Source organism: Vanessa tameamea, chromosome 14 (genome assembly GCF_037043105.1).
Source record: "Vanessa tameamea isolate UH-Manoa-2023 chromosome 14, ilVanTame1 primary haplotype, whole genome shotgun sequence".
NCBI lineage: Eukaryota > Metazoa > Arthropoda > Insecta > Lepidoptera > Nymphalidae > Vanessa > Vanessa tameamea.
Window position 1 is genome coordinate 8,339,675 of NC_087322.1, and position 22,785 is coordinate 8,362,459.

The 22,785-nt window shown below is 30.5% G+C and overlaps 1 protein-coding gene across 6 annotated transcripts in view; it reads left to right on the forward strand.

Moving 5' to 3' along the window:
* LOC113398560 (protein unc-13 homolog B) overlaps positions 1–22,785 on the forward strand; it is a 307,486-nt gene that overhangs the window by 221,553 nt on the left and 63,148 nt on the right. For 3 of the 6 annotated variants that reach the window (XM_064216953.1, XM_026637348.2, XM_026637350.2), the window contains exon 1: positions 10,328–10,520. The exons of 1 other annotated variant lie outside the window; for it this stretch is intronic. The gene's annotated coding sequence lies outside the window, so the exon portion shown is untranslated. Of the gene's footprint in view, positions 1–10,327; positions 10,521–22,785 lie in introns of those variants that run through there. 2 more of the 6 variants (XM_064216950.1, XM_064216952.1) reach the window with 2 other exon arrangements.

The following is a 22,785-nucleotide window of genomic DNA, read 5'->3' on the forward strand; positions in this document are numbered from 1 at the left end:
CGATACGAAAATAAGCTTAATTCATATTCGTTGAAAGTTTTACCAATTATTAAAAACTAAAGATTTTATTTTATAAATGACGTAACTAACATAATATGCTGGGATATTTTGTTCCTTTTATAAATAACAAATTGGTTTCTATTCTGATAACTACAAATCTTTATCTTATAATAAAATGATACACTATTAAATAGATATACATAAAACGAATACTAACATATTGGAAAGTATATAACGTTATATAAGTAACTGCGCTTCACATAGTCGCTCGCTTTAAATTTAGACTATTGACGTGAAAACCGTAAATATCGTATTCTTGTATTCTATATTTGAAAAATATAATTCAAGATATGTTCTTATTAAAATTGTTGCAATTAAGTTGTCTTCTTTATAATGAGAAACGTTGCAATTAAATTCGACATTGATTTTTTTTTACCATTACGCTAAGCGAAGTTTGTTTCAATCGATCGATCATTAACAAAGCTATACAGCAGATAATCTGTCGACGGTAATGTGCGAATGCAACCGCATCGATCTACGGATTAAACTCTGATGTTGAAATTAAAGTTCAACTTGATATGTTTAACATAACAGCCCATTAATCTGAGCTCGTAGCAATATTGACGTGAATACGTATTGATGTAAATACACGGTAGATTTTATCTTGTGCAGTTTTCAGTGAAATCTTTAGAATTACATAATACATTTTATTTTATTAAATAATCTACAAATATCTTCTCGAAAATTTTGTTCTCGGTTTAGTAGTTTCAGAAAGACTTTATAAAAAAAAATGTCTCCTCGTTATGGGCGTACATTCATATTATAGTTTGTAAATTAAACCGATTGTTTGTCGATGGTCATATTATTTCGCTAATTAGGTTGTGATTTATAAAATTACCATTTTTCCAAGAATTATCCATTACATATGAGGTATTATTTTTATAAAATAGATTATCCATTGAAAGTTATATCTGATTTTTTTTTACAAAACTTATCATTTAATCATTAAATACTTACTATAAAACAAAGCAACTGTTTGTATGGATTTTATTACGGTTTTCACCAATGGATGAACTCCGTGAGGAAGATTTACCTGTATAATAATAATTCAATGAGGTTTTGAATAAATTTGCCGAAATATAACGATAAATCTTGAAGGTAGAAAAATAATTTTGACTGCGAGCATTATTGCGTATTGGTCTAACGATATTAACGTTTTATATAGACCCTTATTCTACCCCTTCAAAGTCGGGAAGGGCAGCTAGTATTAAATAAATACGTATCCCTGGTTACTATAAAAAATCCAGTTCAGCTGTAGCGATAACAGAATTTTTCTCCTACCCACACAATCTTATCTGATAGTTCATTGACCCTCGCAGAACCATTTAACGTACATATGAATAACTAGGGCATGACTAAGCTAGATTCAGCTTACTAATCTCGCCGCTCTTAATTAGGTCTAACAATCACATTATAGTTTGCTCTAAAATACATGATAAAGACTGGGTAATACGTGGTTCGATGCTCGGGAGGATAAATCTAGTCCCGCTTACATATTGTGCAGTTTATATCGAACATGTTTACGTCATTTGATTTTAAATGTTTGTCGAGTTTGATATACATATATATTAGTAGCGTGGCAAGGTCATTTGCGTTAAAATTTGGTACGCAAATATAACTTTTGACAAGCTTTCATACAAAATAATCAACTCATACTAAATTATATAATATAATTTAAATAAATAAACAACTCTAATATTTGTACAGAATTATTTACAAACGACGAAATTTATAAAAGCCATTCTGTCGTACAAGATAGAGTTGTTGCTTAATATTTTCTGCTGAGTTCCGCAGTGATATTTTTATTTTAAAAATAAAATACTATTCGTGAAATTTATAGAACATGTACGTAATATTTAAAAAAATATGTGAGTATTAATTTAAATAAACAATCTAGAACATTTTTATATTTATTTTAGGATAAAAGTTGTCGTAGTAGATATGTGGACGGATGAAAAAGACGTGAATTATAAGAGTTCTATGTCTACGGATCTAAAAAATTAAACTCCAATAGGAAAGTGTTTGTAACTAAAATTATTCCCGATCCCCGGAGACGCAAATCCGGCTCAATCGCTCCGATCCCACGCCGTACAGGATCGGCATCAGCTTCAGCTTTATAGATTAGCTATACGCTTCCAGACACTTAGAATAAACGATAAACTGTATTGGAAAATAAATTAGAGAATTGTTCTAATAAATATACGTTCTAAGACGTTCAAAGTGTATTTGTATAAGTCAATGTTATTACAAATACTTTGTTTTGAGATATGTGCGGTAAATTAAAATATATGTAATATACTCTACTATTGTAAATCTATAATACTATTTGTAAATCGATTTTTTTGTTTGGTATCTAGTTACGACTTTAACTTTTAATATTTATTTTTTGGGAATCGTTGAAACCTATAACATAAAACATGCAAATTCCTTTTTGTTTTTCTGAAAGTATCTATATTGATTATGGTTTAATTTCAAACAATAGACAACACAAGTGCTTTATTTAGGTAGGTTCCTTCAAACACGCGCTATTTAACACATTTTATTATACGTAAACCGTAATTAGAAACCGACAAAAAACGGTAGTTCTATGCGGATAATACATTAACTAATTGCTATTTGCAATTACATTAAACGGGCTTTTATATAGAAAAACGATCATTAATGATGATGATCAACTTATTAAAATGCAAAGGACTTAAGTATAAAAAGAATTTCCCCAAAACATTTCTTTTGTAAAATAAATAATTTAAGCCTTGATTCGAATAGTAGAGTTTTGCACTGGATGTAGTAAGGATTTGTGCAAGTCCACCTTGATAAGTACCACTCATTCACCGACTATTCTACTGTGCTTTAGTGTGAATGGTGAATGAGTCAGTGTAAATACAGTTTCAAGGCACATTACGTCTCAGATTCAGTGGCTGGCAGCGCATTGACGGTAGTACTTTATAAATAACTAGGCGACATTTCTGATATATTACTATTATTCTACTTTCGGGAAGTCTACTGTGTGATTATACTGAACACAGTTATTGAATTAGCCTAGCTAGGATAGCTAGTACCTGATATATATTTCATTTAACGACTATATTATGAGACCCAGTAAGACCTGTGAGGCCATAAAAATGTGGAATAAATATATTATTACTATTTTATATATATTATAAGTAGTTTATACTTTTTATAGTTACTCTATTTAAAGACACTTACCGTCACTTGTTACCACCTGATGTTAACTAGGTATATTTGGCAATACGCCATCACCACCTTCCTATATAATAAAATAAAAATATATATCTAAAAGTATTCGAAGACTTTTTAAACGCATATTTATAATTTACTTATATCCGTTCCAGCTTCGCATGGGTAGAATTGGGGTCTACATAAAATGTTTATATTGAAGGACAAACATACAAAGCAAAATTCTTGCTTTATGGACCACGGACCGTCTTGGCCGGATGTCCCTACAATGAATTTTGGTGAAGTAGTAACATTATTATTTTTATAGATTTATATCTGTAACGTTTTAAATTAAATTGTAATATTTCTTTATTAATTTACTAATAAACAATTCATGAAATTATAAATATGGTACAAGTTTTATATGATAAGCGTGCAACATCATTGACTTAATTTACACGGGATGATCTCTTATAGCTCGCAAGCATCTAATCTTGGACGAGTGTATTATAAATTAACATATTAATTTTTTGTAGGCCACTATTCTGTATTTTAAATTAAACTCTGTGGTTAAACTCTTTTATAACTATTAACTCTGTAAATGTAATCTGTAGGGTTATAAAATATTTATAACCTGTTTGATTCCATTTATAGAACACATGGTATTAAATAAAGTTTGGTTTAATATTTAAAGTTTAAAACGAAATAATTGAAAAAATACACCAATTATATTGAGATACTTGAGAGAAAAGCTGTTAATTTTTTTTTTTTAATATTTTATATATTTCATTGATACAGTTTTTGAATAAATGATAGTTATGGTATCGTAGTCCACTTCTGGACTTAGAATTCTTATCCTCTTGTGGCCGCTCTAGAATTTCATCCGAAACGTGCACGTTTCCTTATGTTTTCCTTTACTAAAGAAGATATGAAAACTCGGGTGTTAAGTGAGTTTGAACAAAAATCTTCGGTCAACATTCATGTATTTCTATTCTCCTTAATTCTTGCTTTTTATATAAATAACAATAGATTATTTGTACGTATAAAATATAAAAGAATCTTTACTATGTCTATTTATCTCTACAATATCGTGTTTACAAAGTTTTATCGTTTTAAAATCTCGTATTACCTACTCGTTGTCAGGCGCACGGCAACAGCGCTTCGCCGTTTTGTCACTAGTTCGTTAACAAACTCTCGTAGCGGCTTATATAACACTGACGACCGTGCGTACAAGCGATCAATCTGCCATAGACTTTCAGGACAATTTATCCCAATAACAGGACACGATATAATATATAACAATTACTATGATAGACCCTTATCTAATATAACGGAACTACTGGTTTCGAAATTTATATTACTGATAGATTCCCAAGTATATCTTATTTTAGTATCAATAATAATAATCAACGTAATTAATTATTAAGTATAATCACAATATCATATTTTAAAAAAAGAACAAAGTGAGATTTGTTTGGTTTTGTAAAGATCTTGAAAATGGAAAAATAGATGAATTTAAAATAATATTGTATGTATATTAATATAATAAGGTCACGAACTTAAATCTGTAACAAATGACAGAGTACTTTTTCATGTTGGCCTCTCAGACGAGGTGCTCGAAAAGTACCGCCGTGGAAGTAGATGGATATATACCAACATACAAAGAGAGAGAGAAGGATGGAATACACAAACCTTATAAACTTTCCAGTAGAGCGTAACTTGAGATGTTTCGTTAAGATCGCGATAAGCGATACAATGTGATGTATATATGTACATATATTAGATATTATGTACATTTTGCGAGTACATTTTAGCCTGCAATCGTGGGTTGAAATCCCGACTAAGACTATGTTTTTGTGCTAAGTTTTTTTAATCCAGTAATTGGGCTCCAAAGACTTCCTAAATAAATTCCTCGAACAAATGACATAAATTATCTTATACTATGTATTTGCAAATAAAACATTAAAATGCCTGTTTATAACCTTTCAATGAAAAGAAAAAACCTTTGATGTTCTTTGGAATTGAAATTTTATAACCTTGGATCCGTAACGCTCGCAAATTTCTTAAAGAACTATTCTTTCCTTAATGTTTATGACCTCAGGGCTGGTTGTAGGGCTTTTAACCCAAAGAATTAACCTCGCTATTCAAGAGCAATGGCGCATTCTTCAGTATACTTCAAGCGTTAGGTATTTATATGTTGTTTTGTTTTAGCATCTATTGTATATATGTTAATTGTTGTCTTATACTTATTAGGATACATAGCAATTTGTAGGCTTCTTATTACTATTTTTTTATCCACCCTTTGAACCGAAATACTACGCATTGTTAATTGGCGGTAGAATATAATGAAGTATGGTCGTACCAATCCTTAAATTTGTTGCCAATACTCTTAACACAAGCTTACCACAATCTGAAAATATTAGTAGTTAATTATTAAATATACATATAAATATATATAACCTCTAAGTCATTAACACAAGCTTTGTGTGAGCTCGATAGAATAACTTCAACAAAAAAAAAAAAACAGTTGCCAAAAATATATACACAGGGTACGTAAGTAATCTTGGGATTTTCAATACATGAAAACGAAATTCCGAATGCTGATTGGTTAACATCGGCACGGTACAGTCGAATATTACTTCCTTATGAAACTCTCGAGAGACTGTGTTTTATATGTGCATATGTATATCAACTACATTTTGTACAATACAACACTAGTATGAGACCAACCAGCTCTATGGTAGGGATGAAATCAATTTCAAAATACCCGAAAGGATGTCTGTCAAAAATGTTTGCCTATAATTTAATATTGGTTTATTTAATTGTTTGAGAACACAACATGTACGTGTGTTGTGTTTTCAAAATTTGAATATTTCAAAGAAACAAGTAAGTTAAATGTATTCGTGTGTGTGTGTGTTAACTTTCGATTGTAAATTATTTATCACATATACATAATATATACGATTCAGCTAAATTTATTTCCATATTTAGGTCAATGTTTACTTTTTTTTTTTGTTTACAAACACGCTATCAAGCAATTAATATTATCTAGAGACAGTTTTGAAAGCAATTATAAATACTTTTCTATAGCTTACATAAAAAATACATTCCAAAATATTCCGTATTGAAATTAATCCAATAAAAAAAGTAAACACTACTCGGAAAGAGAAATTATTTCTGTATTAAAAAAATAATTTAAACGATTTAAATTTTTGAATATGATTGCAATGTTTTCATTAAGTGTCAAGTGAATTAAAAACTTATTTAAGCAAATTAAAATGTAATAACTTCGATGTCTAGATTGTATTTCTGGACAGGGACTCAGGATAATCTGTTTACATAGCGAAGGACCCGCAAATTTGCATATCTGATGAACAAACATACCCTCAATCCTTATTATCATATATAACGAGTGGTATTACAAACGCCATGTTTAAATTATTTGGTAGCGTTTCAATTTAAAGATGGCGGCCTTTTAAGAGCAAAAAATTTTTTGTTCCCTTTCATCTTTTTTTCTACTGACTCAATTATTTTACTACAAGCGATAGGCCTTCGAGACAAACAGAATCGTATTAGTAGAGATTTAATTATTAAGCCTTCAATTCTATAGAAGAGGACGATTTAGTCCAGCAGAGGAAAATATACAATTAATGAAAAAACAATGCAATAAACCATGTCAGTTAAAACTTCCGATAAATAATATTTCAAGGTCAAATACGTTCATAACGAAAACGACATAACGTATGTTTCACTTTGTTTAAATATATGAACAACAAAACACTCCTTTCGATTATCGATCGGACACCATTTCCTCTAACGCATGAGTAGGTATTGTTCCTTTGGGCTTTTCAAAGGAATATCGAAATGAGACATTCTTTCGATTATTGAATGTGTCCTATGTTTTCTTGAGTAGATACAAATAGTTTAAGCCTTATTTTCGATCCCATTTTAACTGTGAGTGATTGAGAGTGGCTGAAGCTGTTTTACGTTATAGCACTCAAAATGTATTTATTAAATAATAACTTACAAATATGATTACAATTAAAATTATATAGCGTTTTATTTACATTATCCAAAGCAATTAATAAAATGCAATATACTCGTATAAGTTTTGGGTTTAATAAGAAACTAATGGGATCTCTGACTTTTTCAACAAAATGCGTCGTCACGAAGACTTCGTATTTCCATAATACAAGGCTCATTTACCTAATTTAGCAGTCCATGTAACTAAGGGTTGGAAAAGACCCTAGCGTCAAAATGTTCGACGTTAAGGGCAAATTGCGCGTTATAAAAAGATATAACATCGTTAAGCATTTTAATGTTCGCGAAATGTCAATAAAACAATTTGTAGATTTGCGAATTTTTCGAGGTTATATTTTCTTTTAATAGCTGAAGATCATGTTACGTTAATAAAAATGTAACAAAGTTACTTAAAGACATGATAGGATTAGGTACAATATTTAAATTAATATTATTACTAATTACTTTTATGATATAGATTAAAAATAATATATAGTATGTGATTTTTTTTTTTTGAGTAATTTAAAATGATTACAATAAAATACGTATTCGTTAGCGTCAATATAAAATCATCGCTATAAAGAAGACACATTAGCTTACGCGAATCTGATCGCGTGGAAATAGCAACATTATTTATCGAATAACGCAATATTTCGTTGGTGTTTTGTTTGGTTTATGTTTTCCTATTAAATTAAATATAACTTTACGTGAAATATCGTATACAAATACTGGTTTCAAAGTAACCTTATTTCTCAATGGATACAAATTTTATTTACTTAACTTCTGTATTATTTATAATTGGATTTTACTATACTACGGTATTAAAAGCAGTCATTTTTAAAATTTCAAGTTAAATTTAATGAATTGTCTGATCCAACACTGAACCTTAATATTATATATAATTAAATTGTTCTTGCATCTTAATTAAACTAATATTATAGGGAATAATGTAAATTTTAAGCAAATATAATACTATTTTTCTCTTCATACTAATATACGTTATTTCACTCGCCATCAGTTTGTGATAACACTTGATGGTACCACTTTATAGGTTTAAACTATCGTAAAATCCCAAGACTGTAATAACCATTTGTAAAGCGAAGATATAACCATTTTCTCTTGTTTACATAACGATAATATCTAAGTAGATTAGACGACGCCTTCGAGATCTTTAAGCGTTACCTTAATGTAAAATTCCGTAAATATCATTCTAGAATACTGTTAAAGGAAGACCTTTGTGGCGTAGATTATAAAGCCGGCCGCTTAAAAGTTTTCTTGTGTCAGATACTTGAAAATCTATTTCTGCATTCGTCTGGTTCGTATTATTTCCTATTTAAATAGAAAGTCTATATTTTATCAGAGAACTAGACGCCAGCCATGACTTCGTGCGCTCGTTTTATTGTTGTTTTCGTTCATGTGGGACAGTTTTATTTTGTTTGTGTTAGTTTTGAAGGAGTAATAAAATATCTATCTCGTGTACTATTTATTTCTTAATGACGTCATTAAAATTGCGAGGAACTTATGACAGGTCACAAGCTTAAAGCAAATATTTCTTATAAACGGTGTTGGGGAATTAGATTTTCATCACTATACGTGTTTTCAAGTCGCTAAATGCTGTTGATATTGAAGGATGTGCTACATAAGGAAAACAACTAAACTCGGCGGGATTACAATGGCAGTACATTGTAAATACATTCCCTATTAAGATTATAAAAAAGTAACTTTCTTTCTCAGTTCGATATTTAAAATACCATTTTGATTAATAACATTCCAGTAATTTACCTAATGATGATACGCTTCTTTTATTACATTTGTAATAATTTATTGTTAATGAAGCTTTCAATACAATGCTTCAATCAAAATAAAAATATTCTTTATTCAAGTAGGCTCATAAAAGCACTTTTGTATCGTCATGTTAGTGTTGAATTAAATGTAATACTACCAACCAAAATATATTTTACTCGTGTAGGCTCAAATAAGCACTTTTGAATTATCGTGCAACAGGATTCAATTGAACATTCAATGGTACTAGTTTGTAAAGCAAATTCTACGAAATACAAAAATCAGGAATAAAGACTGAAATTAAATTACACGGCTAATTGTATAAAATTTTACACCATATATGGATATTAAAGTATACTCGGCCCTATTTACACTTTATAAATACATATATTTTGTAATAAGCCTCAATGAATTGAGGTTATTTATCAATATAAGATTTAAAATTAATAGATAAAGTCAAATATGTCAACGGAATTTTATCAAACAAACGAATACCTTGCCACAGGATGTATTGACTTTGCGGAGTCGGAAACTTGTTGTTATAGGTTTAGCTTTAATTCTCGTGTTTATACACTTGTCGGAGATTGTATATAAATGATCTATATTATTGTGAAAATACATAATATTCTAGTACTTATAACTTTTGTTTGTTAAAAAGCATCCCGAAGGAAGTTTTGAGCTCCACGATTACAAATAATAAATTAATTCGCCGTTTCCATATTCATTAATATTATTTTAGGTCAGTTATTGTAGCACGTGCTATAAATACGATGACATAAATTTAAATGAAGGCAGAGCTCACGTTCCATTACTAATTATTAATTATAGTTTTACAATAAAGTGGTGTTCTAAGCCCGTCTTTGTGGGGATTTTGAGGTGGATAATTAAATTAGCCTTATATTCATAATAGGAATATTAAGCGCTATCTCAAATACAATTAAAGATGATATTATTATATGCTTGGCATGGCATTTTTAATTGAGATTAATATCCTAGTAAGAGTTACATTTCGGTGCACTGAAATAAAATCATTTTGTGAAGGTTTAAATATTTGATAATAGTTGACAATTTAATTAATAGGTTATATGAAATAATTTTATTAATTATCAAATATTTTTTTTACTAAAAGTATAATGTCTGTAGTGTAACATATATTAAATTACACTATAAACAGTGATGTTTACTATCGAGTTGACAAATTCGCTGTTGTGACGAGCGCACAGGTGGACGTGGGGCGCGGCGCTTAACGTATCGAGCGATGACGACGGCGCGCGCAGTGCCGCCGTAGACAGGGCCCCGGCCGGTTCAGTTCCATGCCACCACCGGCCGGCGGTCGACCCGCCACCACTCGTGGTACCCGGTACCTACCCGTAAACAACGCGCCCATGTGCTTGTGTTGTGGAGTGATTTATTTTCACAAATGGATTTATTGTAACCTATATATTTTACGCTGATTGAACAATCCATCACTTTATTTTACCGTAATACTTGTAATTAGATAGCTAGTTCACCCTTACTAAAAATCGTGTCAGACTCGTATGGTGGCAAAAATCTGTTTTAATAATAAATACGTTAGCAAAGGCGTTCCGTAAATACCTATTTCATTGATGATAATTAATTTACACGAACACTACATCCGTGCGGATGCAAGCTACGCGCCGTAGCCACATGTAGCGTAGACCCTACGAAAATCGTTGAAGATAAAAAAATGCTAATGAAAATATGGTTTCTATTCAATTAAATATACCCAATTAAATGGATATGAGCTTGATTTTTCTATTTCTATATAAATTATTTCCAATACGTACGTATTCAACTCAATGTGACATACAATTATAGTCCTTTGAATATTTAATTACTTATAAGGAAAACTTGTGTATTTCATTTTCAGTTCTATGTATTGTGTTATAATAAAATTTGTTAATACCGCAAAATATATAACAAATCAATAGTTTTTCTAAGGTTTTACGCCTAAATTATATTCGTGTACCAGTAAAATATAACTGTATTAATATTTCTCTCATGCATAATCATAAATAATTTCTCGATGAAATTCCAACGGCATTAAAATGTTGTAATTAAATATTATACTCAATTTTATATATCAATGAAATGATTATCATATCATATCTGATCTGTCGTATACCCTCCGTCAGAGATCCTGTAGTCTGCTTACATGTAAATATTTAAAATAATTCTTAGAGCGCCCCGAAACAGTACTCTGACTTAGTTAGCGTTGGATAAGATGCTTTGAAATTTCGTCTTTTCCACGCCGTGCAAATATCTGCATAAAAAGTTTTACTGCTAATAAACCGATCCTTTTTATCGCCTCTCTAAAGTCAATGCGGCTAAAATTGTTCCGATAAAAACTTTTGGAAAGAGCGTTGAATAATGTGAACGTTTACAGATCGTTACACGACACAGGCGAGGTCGTTAGGACGTATCACACTGAGTCACAGACTCACCTTAAATCAAGAACACACAAAGTCTTTTTGATTTTATTCTATGATCGAGCCCAGCTCTACTAAATATAATAATATTTAAAAAAATAGTTTTTACAAATAAATGCAGTTAAATTAATTGTTACATTATTTCACCTAGAATTATATTTTTCTACATTTATTTTAGGCTAAAACTATTCTCAAATTAAACGTAATACGGAAATCAACTACCATATATTAGGCTTACAGCTTTGTTGCGAACCCTTGGATTTGGAGATGAAATATTACTTATCGATAGGAAAACTCTTCCCATGTCGGAAGAGACGAACAGTTTTTTTATATATTTCGTTAGTATTTATGTCGGTTTATATCGAAACGTTCTTTGTTCATTATTTTCTTATTAAGCTTGTAATTAATTAAACGAAAAGCTTGGAAGATTCTAACTCAGCAATATGATGCAAATGTTTCCAGTTTAAGTGATTGCTGTTCAACATCTATGATATCAACTTTAACGCAGATAATATACCAAATGATAATAATAATTCATTGTATTATATGTATATATTAAACTGCAACGCTTTATATATTAATGATTCATTTTAAAATAAGAGAATGTAATGAAACTCTACTCACAAAATAATCACCGAGAAAAATTATTCAAATAATAAAAATTACACAGAGATGCAATTATTTACATTTACGTAACTCAACGTCCAAAATGTTTCGTCCGAGAACTTTTTACTGTGAACCCTTTTCAACCCGTAAAATATTCAACACATTTTTGTAAGCGAAAAAAAAAAACGTTGTTACGAAGGAAAGTGCCAGGAAACATGCAGCACTGTTCAACTGTATCATAACCAGAGAATGGAAACTGTAATTCCAGCTGGTTTATGTGTTTTTATTATAAACACAGATTTGTATTTGCATTATTTAAAACCAATTTTTTTTTTTAAATAATTATACATATATTTTTCTTACAAATAATTTATCTTCCCAGATCTTTTACAATAGTTGATAAATATACTTAAGTATATAAAAATTGAAATAATTGAGTAGCTGATGATCTACATGCGTGTTCTTCTCAGAAGAACTCGCGTATCACTGTTTATCACGATATCAGATGTATCACGATTTACGTAATGACAATAATTGATGACGACAAACCTGCTTATAGAAGAAACTTACATAACGTATTTTGATTTTGATATTATCTCATAACAAAAAAATGAACAATACCAGTTGAACTTTATATGTGATACTATAACTGTTTCTATTTATTTTTCTCTGATTAAATGATTATTTATGATAACATATAAAATATCAATTTCAAATATAATCAAATCTAATACATAATATTACTGTGACAGTATTTAATAAATCAAATGTTGCATGTCATACAATACTAAAATATATACAATCGCGACCCCGTCAATGTCTGTGTTATTATGAATAGTTACGATATATATGACATTTTAATAATAATAAGTTAAATATAAAGTAATACTTTGTACATATATCGTTTTATTTTTTGCAATTAATTTTATTACTGGTAATCAGTTATGTTATAAATGTCAGAAACAGTTTGGCTTGGTATAACGCTGACCTCGGTCTTAAGGAGATTAAATTGCTGCTAATCGGGATACCAAAGGCTGGACGGAAGAGGGTGGTCGACGAGTTGATTGATGATCAATTTGTTCACTACGATGTATTTAACTCTGGCAGGATAGCGAAAAATCTTGCTTTGCTAAGCGTATTTCATTGGCCGAATTTTTTATTCAGAGCTTTTAATATATATTTATATTTCATGACTCGCGCACGGGAGCTAAAGCTTTTGGAAGAATATCCCCATTTACTTACCCTAAGAGAATACTGTATCTGTATTGTATAAAAATATTCCAGAAATACCATTTTTTGTTTTCAAGCGATGTTTATTGCATGCAAACACATAATTAAAAATAAATATGTTTTTTTTTTTTTGTATACGAGTGTACATTATACGAAGTTGGTGTAATCGTATACTACGCTCAACTTCCGGTAATAATATATTAAATAAACTGGGCATATCCCATAATAAATTCCATTAAAAGTTCAATAACTCATATTCCATTTTCGAAGAGTTGTAGCTTCAACAGAAACATCGCAATAAAATTTCGTTCGTTTGCCAGATTGAGGTCAATGTAAAGCCGAAGTCACAACTTCGAAATTGTTAGCAACTGCGCCTCATTAGTAAAAAAAAATCGCTGGTTACCGCATATCTCACAATGCCATCACGACGACTTCCGCGAGTTGCTTTTCTTCAACAGCACCCACCTCCAGGCATCTGATAATGAGAAATCTGTGGAATAACACCCAATATAGAGATATATATCTTATTCCAAAGTTATAGGATGCAAAATACATTTTCAATTTTACGGAGCTAGCAGCTTCAAGTAATAATGTTGTACTTTCTTTCATAATGGACTTCCATTCAACCGGCACTCCAGTCTCCATTCTGTATTTGATGAAACATTCGCAATGTTTTAAATTTTTATAAAATAAAGGTGAAATTCGGAGAGTTTGATCGTTTTTTATGAAACTATATTTTTAATTTACGCTCGAAGAATCAAAATTTACTTATTAAAAATCAAACGTATCAATGCTGTGTTCGATAATGACTTACTTTTAACAACTTGACACGAATTTATGTTGACCTGACCTAACCTTAACGTTGACCCGAATATAATGTTTGTTCAGACGTTTGGGTGACAAAAATAGGCGTAGCCAGTACAACTCGTTAAGAATAAAAGGGAATTTTAAATCTAAATACAATGTGGCAACGTATGTGGGTTGGTTATACATAATAAATATTCAATTCAATATGTTAACATCAATTTCTTTGAAATAGAAAAAAATAATTAATTAAAACGAAGAATTCAGTTTGAATAGCCTTTACTTAGCAATGTTTATTTCAAGTATGCTGTTTAAAAACTCCAATTTAGACAATATTAAATATTTATTATTTCACGCCTATCTTTTGTACGGTTTCATTCGGAGTACCAAGTTTCAGTAACGCATAAAATACTTACTTTTATGAAACTGGGGCGAGGAACGCTGTGCAATCACAAACTATTTCATACTAAAATAGTTAGCGAATATCATTTTATATGACTTCTTACTCTTCGCATTATTCAATTAAGTCCTTATTAACTTTACTTACATTTAAATATAAATAAACAAAAAAGTAACAAAAGTTAATACAGTTACGGAATCTTAATGAATTAATTTGGTATTTTATAAAAAGGAGAATAAATTTAACAAAAATAATGTAGCGCCGACTATTTGCTTCGCGTGCGTCTTACGACTTTTTCTTAAGCCTACACCGCGCGATAAAATCTTATGGAGTTTTATAACTTTTAAACATAACTTTGCACGACATGTCGACGCGTAATAAGTTGCGTTAGTTAGCTAAGTTTTGTTAACAGATGAAGTTTTAAATATATTATAGTATAATTTTTCAATTAAGTCTTATCTTTTAGTCGTTTGTCTATGTAACAGCTGGGAAAATGTTTGCTCTCTTCATATGTGTTAGAGTTTCCTGCGATAGAATGCGGTCACATATTTATCAGAATTTCGAACAACATGTTGCAGAATTTCTCACGATATTTCCGTTCACCTCAAGTGCCTAGGGATCACAGCGTATTCTTTATATTATATGTATTATCTTACGTAACTTTCAAAAACTCCTAAATCAAATATCAAAGAAATGTGAAAAGAATGCACGCTCATAACATGACGTAAAATTCACTCATCTCGTATGACGTCACGACCCCTTAGGGGGTATTGTCAAAGTTATACAAGTATACGGTGTGAAAACATTGCAATTTTCGCCTCACATAAATCCAGTTTCTTACGCCGTTACTGACGACGTATTCATGGTACGGTGTAGTTTAATTTATGAAATTGCCGCATTGGAAAACAAGCCTTCAGATAACGGTCGCATGGGACAAAGGTTCAGGATCTTAGAATCTTGTTAACATTTTAAAATGAACCATATTGCGATGCGACTGAGCTTCAATTGCTACGTTGGGTATTACAGCTTTATAGGAAAGTAACACTTACGCGGTTTTACGCTCATCCGAAAAAAATAATGGTGATGCAAAATTGAGTATTACCTAGGTAAATTAATTTATATAATTCGTAAATAATTGCTTTAGGGTAACTAAAACGTTATTATTTAAAATATATATAATCGTTTTGAGATTTATTATAGATAGGCAAATGAGCCAATGGATGATAAGCGTTCACCACCAGCAATAGACACACGACTGCGAGAAATATTTACCATCCCACACATCCGAAAACGCAACCAACCTCAGTTACACCTGGTCTGGTCCTTTTACTCGGAACACAACAATACTAATATTGCTGTTTGGCAGTAGAATTTATGAATAGTGCGTCTTTGCCACCCAGACTGGCTTTTACAAGGCCCTAACTATTAATATAAAGTAGATATTCTAAACCAAATAGAAAATTAATATAAATATACTTTGTTTAAGTAGGCGCTACAAGCAATAATTATTAATCAACATTTTATGAGAATAAATTGAATTTGAAGGTACCAGCTTTGCATGAAGATTACGCCGAAAATAACTGAATACTTAATGGATATCACACCAACCTAAAACAATAAAATGTATCTTGTAACGCAATCAACGTTTAACGTTTTTATTGTTATGAATAATGTGGTATATTTATTGCATACTAGTTGAACTTGCGGCTTTATCTGCGCGAATTTTATAATACTTTACCTTTAGCTCACAAACCGTAAACCATAATTTTTCTCACCTCAAGGAAAATTAAAAGAAATGGTCTATGTACTTCCCCTGGATTCAAAATATCTCTATACAAAATTTTATCCAAATCGGTTCAGCGGTGTAGCCGTTAAGAGGTAACAGACAGTACTAGCTACTTTCGTATATAGAACATTAACTATAGATAGGTTTATTTTTTTTAATTACCATTTAAATAATCAGCAAACATAAAGTTGTAAATATAAGCAACAATTAAAAAACTAAAAAGGACTTAGAACATGTCTCAATTTGTTGTAAACGGATAAAGTGGTTCTCGTGACTACGACGTGAACGTTTGCTACGAAGATACAGTTTTATCTCCTACACAGCCGTTAATTTACCGAGACACTACTACCTAAATGTTAACCTAGGGCGTATATATCTTTAAATCCCGTTTTGTTGCGAGTTTACTTAGTTTCCGATTGGTGACTGAAGTTGGATGATATTGAAATTTGTGTAAAAGAGTTATTCTATATTAGTTATTATTATGGAATAATTCTTACCAGTTTTCTCAGATAAAATATACATTTCCAACCATTGGATTCAATGCAATTCTAGTAATGACCTTTATTATCAAAAGCACGTTTCTGTAACGAATGTCATTAGAAACTAGAGACAATTTGATGATAATATAATATAGCAATTACAGACACGCCAAATAAAATATATATATACTAATCGAAAATAATTTGTACAAAAAAATCAATTATTTAAATCCGCTAAGTTTCTATCATAGACTCTTCTCGTATCTGAGATTTTTCTTTGCAACCCATCAATAATGTGTTTGATTTCTTTATATTGGTAGTCACTTCGAATTGAACAATCAAATGGCATTTGAATTTAAAACTACTTCTATTAAATTATTTATATAACCTAAAAAAAAAAACAGTTTAATCTCATTTAAAGTGATAATTCAGATGTATTTTTACAGTTTCATTGATTTGAAGGATACGCTCATATTCATAAGTTCAACATACGGATAACTTAGCAATGTGGTAGTTTTTTATTCAATCTTGACACTTTGGACTACTACACAGAGTGCCAAAAGCCTAAAGTATCGTAAGTTTTAATTAAACACAGGAAATATATGCAATGATTAAAAATACATTTCTAAAATAATCTTAAAAAACGATATTGTTAAAGAACACTAAATCTAAAGACCTCTTTTGAAAAAGTGATAAAATTCCTACGTATCACCTGTGAAATAAAAACTATTTCAAATTTAATTCGAATTCGATTCCGACCATGCTGCAATCCATTTTATAGGAAAGACAATCTATTTTACAGACATCTCGACACTCTTTCATTTGGTCGATTGTTCTCCTATTTTATTTATAATCGGACTTTTGCTTGAAGTTTAATTTTTTTGAGTGGTACTAGATTTTTTTAGTTTCGGTAAATTGGCATGAAGTTGAGGCCGTCCATTGAGTACTAACGAAATAGTTTTAGAGCTGTATAAAAATGTTGAAGGTTCACAGCTTGACGATTTACTTGATTAGTTTCATTGGCTTTTCTACTAAAATAGATTTATAAACATTTTTTTTCCCAATACTATACTCGCTTCAATATTCATTTTTTCCGAAGTTTCCGTAAATTATTAACGTCTGGCGAGTCGAGTGCAAGTATCATAACCAGTTCTATGGTTTATTTGTAACGAAGAAAAAATAAACAAATAGAGAGAGTTTTCCACATATGTATATAACCAGATGTTTTTCTCTAAAGTACTCATGAACATGCCCGTTAATATATATACTGCTACAGAAAACTTTCTTTTTCTTTTTAAGAAGGCTTGAAACTAATTCCATCAAACTAGCCCAATGCAAGTGACACAGAGTGAGATAAATGAGACAAAATATCATCTGACATTGACAGCTTCACGTTCGCATAGGTTCACGATACTGCTTTACTGCTGAGCATATCACAAGCTACAAACACATATTAAGCACATGAAATCTTAATGGTCGTTCGGATTTCAACCTGCAATCTTGATTAAAACTGACGTGTTCTATCAGATTTGTTATCCTGGCTTTTTGGATATAACAATATAAAAACAGAATATATAAGTTAAAAATTGTTGGTATTTGTTTTGAAATTTATACATAAAAATGCCTGAAATAAATCAGAATGATACATAAAATAATATCATTGTTTGTATACAAGTGTTGAAAGATCTTTAACGACATCCTCATTGCAGAAAGTAAAATATTCACGGTATTAAAATTTGTTTATATCTTGTAAGAGTTTTATGACTCTCTTAACTAAACGCGAAAATTTAATCAAATAAAATATGGGATAGAGATATTCATTCGTAAATTACTTTGAGTGCTGATTACATTTTCAACTTATACCGAAGTTGCGTGTTAGCCTTGAGGTCTAACATTAATAATTTATTACGACATTTATTATTATGTTTAAAGTAATTAAAATAAATTAATAAAACTTCACTTTTACAACATACTGTATAATCCTATCCAATTATAAAAGCTCACAACTAACTATCACAATTTGTTAATACTGTTTAAGATTCACAATTCCGAATTTTGAATTGTTAGGTTTTGTTTTGGTTGCTTGATATGGTTATGCTAACGATATAAAACCGTTAGCACAAAAGTTGCTTTCCTTAGACAAACTTCTCCTTCGTGTTTTTTTTACTGTAGTGAGACTTGACATTCATAGAAAACCGTTTTAATTTTGTAGCAGTTCACTGTTTGTAGTCGGCTTTCTTGTTGACAGATACCGTAGGGCGTTAGTTAGTACAATGTACGTCAGCAAAGGGTTTTTAGGCAAAAGGACCAAGGGTTCGCATAATGATTTGAAAGGACAGGTCAGGGTGGTGACTGACAAAACATATATGAACTTAGGAACTATTTTATTCTTAAATTATATTTCACACACTAGCGCAATATGTCCTCATATGGAATTCGTTTAATAATAATATATACCGGTACTTAACAAGCATAAGACATTTACATAAAAATCGACGGAATCTAGAATAAATGTTTACGTTTGTTAGTCTCGTGGGTTAGTATAAGATTACAAGCCAACAAGGTCCTAAGTGAAAATTGACAATCTGAGATTTCCTGTCTAAATAGGTTCAGTGCTAGGATGGAGTAAGGAACTTGGCAGTATTATATCCAGTACCAGAAACAGAGTAAAGCCACTCAAAATAATAGAGTAAAGGAATGGAGTACATAATAGATGAAAGGAGATAGTGTAACTGGATTGGCCCAAATACGTGTGCATTATATAAGGACATGCGCCGATTGGCTATTTTTGAAAAATAGCCAATCAGCGATTCGTTGCTGAAATTCGGTCTAAGCTTCATTACATCGAAATATCAGAACAGCCTTCATAAACAATAATACGATAGAATTTACGTAAATAAAAACGGAAATTGCATGTATTTTTAAATCAAGTCCATTATTCAACTTTTAATTGGCAAAGTTAAAATTCGGTCAAATACACAGAAATAGCGTCATTGTAAAAATATTTTGTTCATTAAGTACTTCATTAAAGAGCTAAACATTTTAAATTGGCTTAATGATGTATAATTAAATAACACTTAGGTCTTAAGTAGATTATATTATAGCTGGTTAAATTAAAATTAAGTTAAATAGAGAGTGACTTAATTCAATTATTTATTTTATTTATTTATTGTTTTTATTCTTTAGGTGTTATAAATTATTCTATTTTTCATACATATATTGCTGTATTTTGTATAAAGAAATATTATTCTTTAATTCTTTATATCGTCCGAGCTCTAGTTTAAATGTAAGAAATTGCATCCGGTAGTTACCCTGCACCAATGTGAAGCTGGAGCCCTAGTAATAGTATTCATAGTTTTTGATTCATTTATATTTGAATGATGAAGACATTTCTTTAAAAAAAGTGCTTGTGAAGCGGTTACGCGTCGGAATTTGTTGCCAAAAGCACCTTTGTAATCAAAAGCGAGGCAAAATAAATGTTCACGAACTAACCTATATATGTACGTACACGAACAGCCTATAAAACCACATAAACGACCTCTCAGAGCGTTAAAATGTTTTACAAGACTTTGCGGACATATATATTATATTAGATAATTTATTTCAGAGAGTTATAAAAAAATATATTTTTGAAATAAATCTCCAGAAGTAATACAATTGTATTTCCATTACTAAAACCTACAAATACGGGCATATTTTTGTGAATTCGTGTAAATAAAATACCTAAATCAGAATAAGGGTGGAATTAAAAAAAAAACGTAGGACTTACGTCGCAAACATTTCGTGTGAAATCACTGTGAAAACGTTCAAAACGGAACTGAATGGAATGGGGCTTGACTCGTCGTGATGAGTTCACGCAAGATATACTGATATTCATATAGCACCTCCATTCTCTATCGCGGCGACCGAATTTATTTATTGCCATAGAAAATAAACATTTCATTTCATCCAATTTCAATTTATTTATATTCTTCTCCTTTTATTAAAATTGTGATGTTCCTTTGTCGAAATTATGATGGAACTGATGAATTATATAATCAAATAGCAATATTGAATTTAAAGTGACAGTTTTGAATGTAGATTCTATTGAAAAGAATAAGAAATTCCGTACTTACTGTTTATCATGAGTCAAATTATTAATAACTGTTCCTGGATCGAATCCCAACACAATGGAATCGCCCTATTGCTCAGTGAATAAAAAAATAAATGCTTAAAAAGAACTGCTCATTTATATTCACAAAAGAATACCTTAGTAATTACGAACTATCCTCTTTGACTTTACATAAAAGTGACGAGCAGTTTGCACTATAGTTATTCAATTATCTTAATTTGAAGCCGGCACATTCATTTTAGATAAGAATTTTGAAATTACTTATACATATTGTTAAGTCCTATAGATGCATGTTATATATTTTATTCGTTAAATACAAGATTTTGCTGTCAAGCTTAGACGACATTTGCCACCTGGGTGGTTCAATAAAATCGCCGGCCCGCAATACTTTGTATTGGCGTTAAGCGGTACGAAAACCGATAATGCGATGGAACTGAGCCAGCCAAATTCGTATCTTATCTTCAAAATCGTGTGCAGACACCGCCACTGTTTTGTTATACGTAAATATCAAACGTTAAACGTAGTACTGGTTAGAAATATGCATGAAATTAAATATATCTAAATAGACATACCATTTAAACAAACTGAGAACTTTTATATTTAAATTTAAATTCTGTGTTTTTACTTTTCAATTATATTGAAATAGTTCAAGACGGTTTTCTCGTAGAAAGGTAGAATTTGTTTTTTTTTTAATTGAGACATTTTCAATGATAATGAAAATTTTCAATTTGACTTACATAACACACGAACTGCGTTAATGCTAATATAATAAATAATAATTTAATCGTTTAAGATGCACACATGGAGTTAGCAAAGTCAACAATGCTCAGTGGAACGTTAGCATAGTTCAAGTAATATAATAACCACTATTAGCACAGCTGGGTCGAGTCTGCATATCTTTGATCAAAGGTTATGACGTTGGTCAGTTTAACTAGAGCCTCCGCCATGAATGACAAATATACATTAAAAAATGTTAATTTTGGAATATTTATTAGTCTGTATTATTCGTCATTTTTAAACTTATATTTTCATTTAAAGTCTCCCTTTTGATTTGGTAGCAATGGCTGATTAGCCATAAGATCCTTGACTAAAAGTCATTAGTTTGAGTATTTTTCTGTACTATTTTCTTTTGATGTGAATATAAATGAATTCAAACTAAAATAATGTTTATCGAAATAATTGTACAATTTTTGAAATACAAACTAAATGTCAACTGAGAATTGATCTGATTTCTGTAATAAAATGGAGCTATTTGTATGAGAAATTCCTCAGTTCAATATGCCTTCGCTGAGGCGTGAGATTTACGTATCGCATCCCATATCTGCCGTGATTGGACCGTCGTGGCGTGCACTTTACATGGGCACGACGCGACATTCAATTTTCTACGTTTATTGTTATTGTGCAAACGCGCTTTTTCGTTTTTGTTTCTGTGAGTAAATTCTTTGTTTATGTGATTTTACTGAGTATGAAATATTTGTACTCGATCTTTTTTTCTTCTTGGTATGTACATATTACAATTCTATGTTTTGTTTAACTTGGAAACTGGAACGAGGATTTTTAGTTATGGCAATGGATTTGGAAATTACGATGGGGGAGATTTATTTTCTGTTTTTCTCATTTCGAAAAACTGTATATTTTAATTTGATTGTTTGCATATAGAAATACGTGTAATAAGCCCAATTATGAAATACATTATACTTAAAAAATAGAAAGACTTGCAAAACTTAAGAAATAATAACTTCTTTGTAACGCAACTCTGTAGTTAAGAGTAAGTAGCTCTTAATAAGTGACGTAATTCTGAGAAAATCACGTGCGTGTAATATTACAATAATTGTTCGTTTCACGTTAAGTAGCAACGCAGTTCAATAGTGTCGTATCAA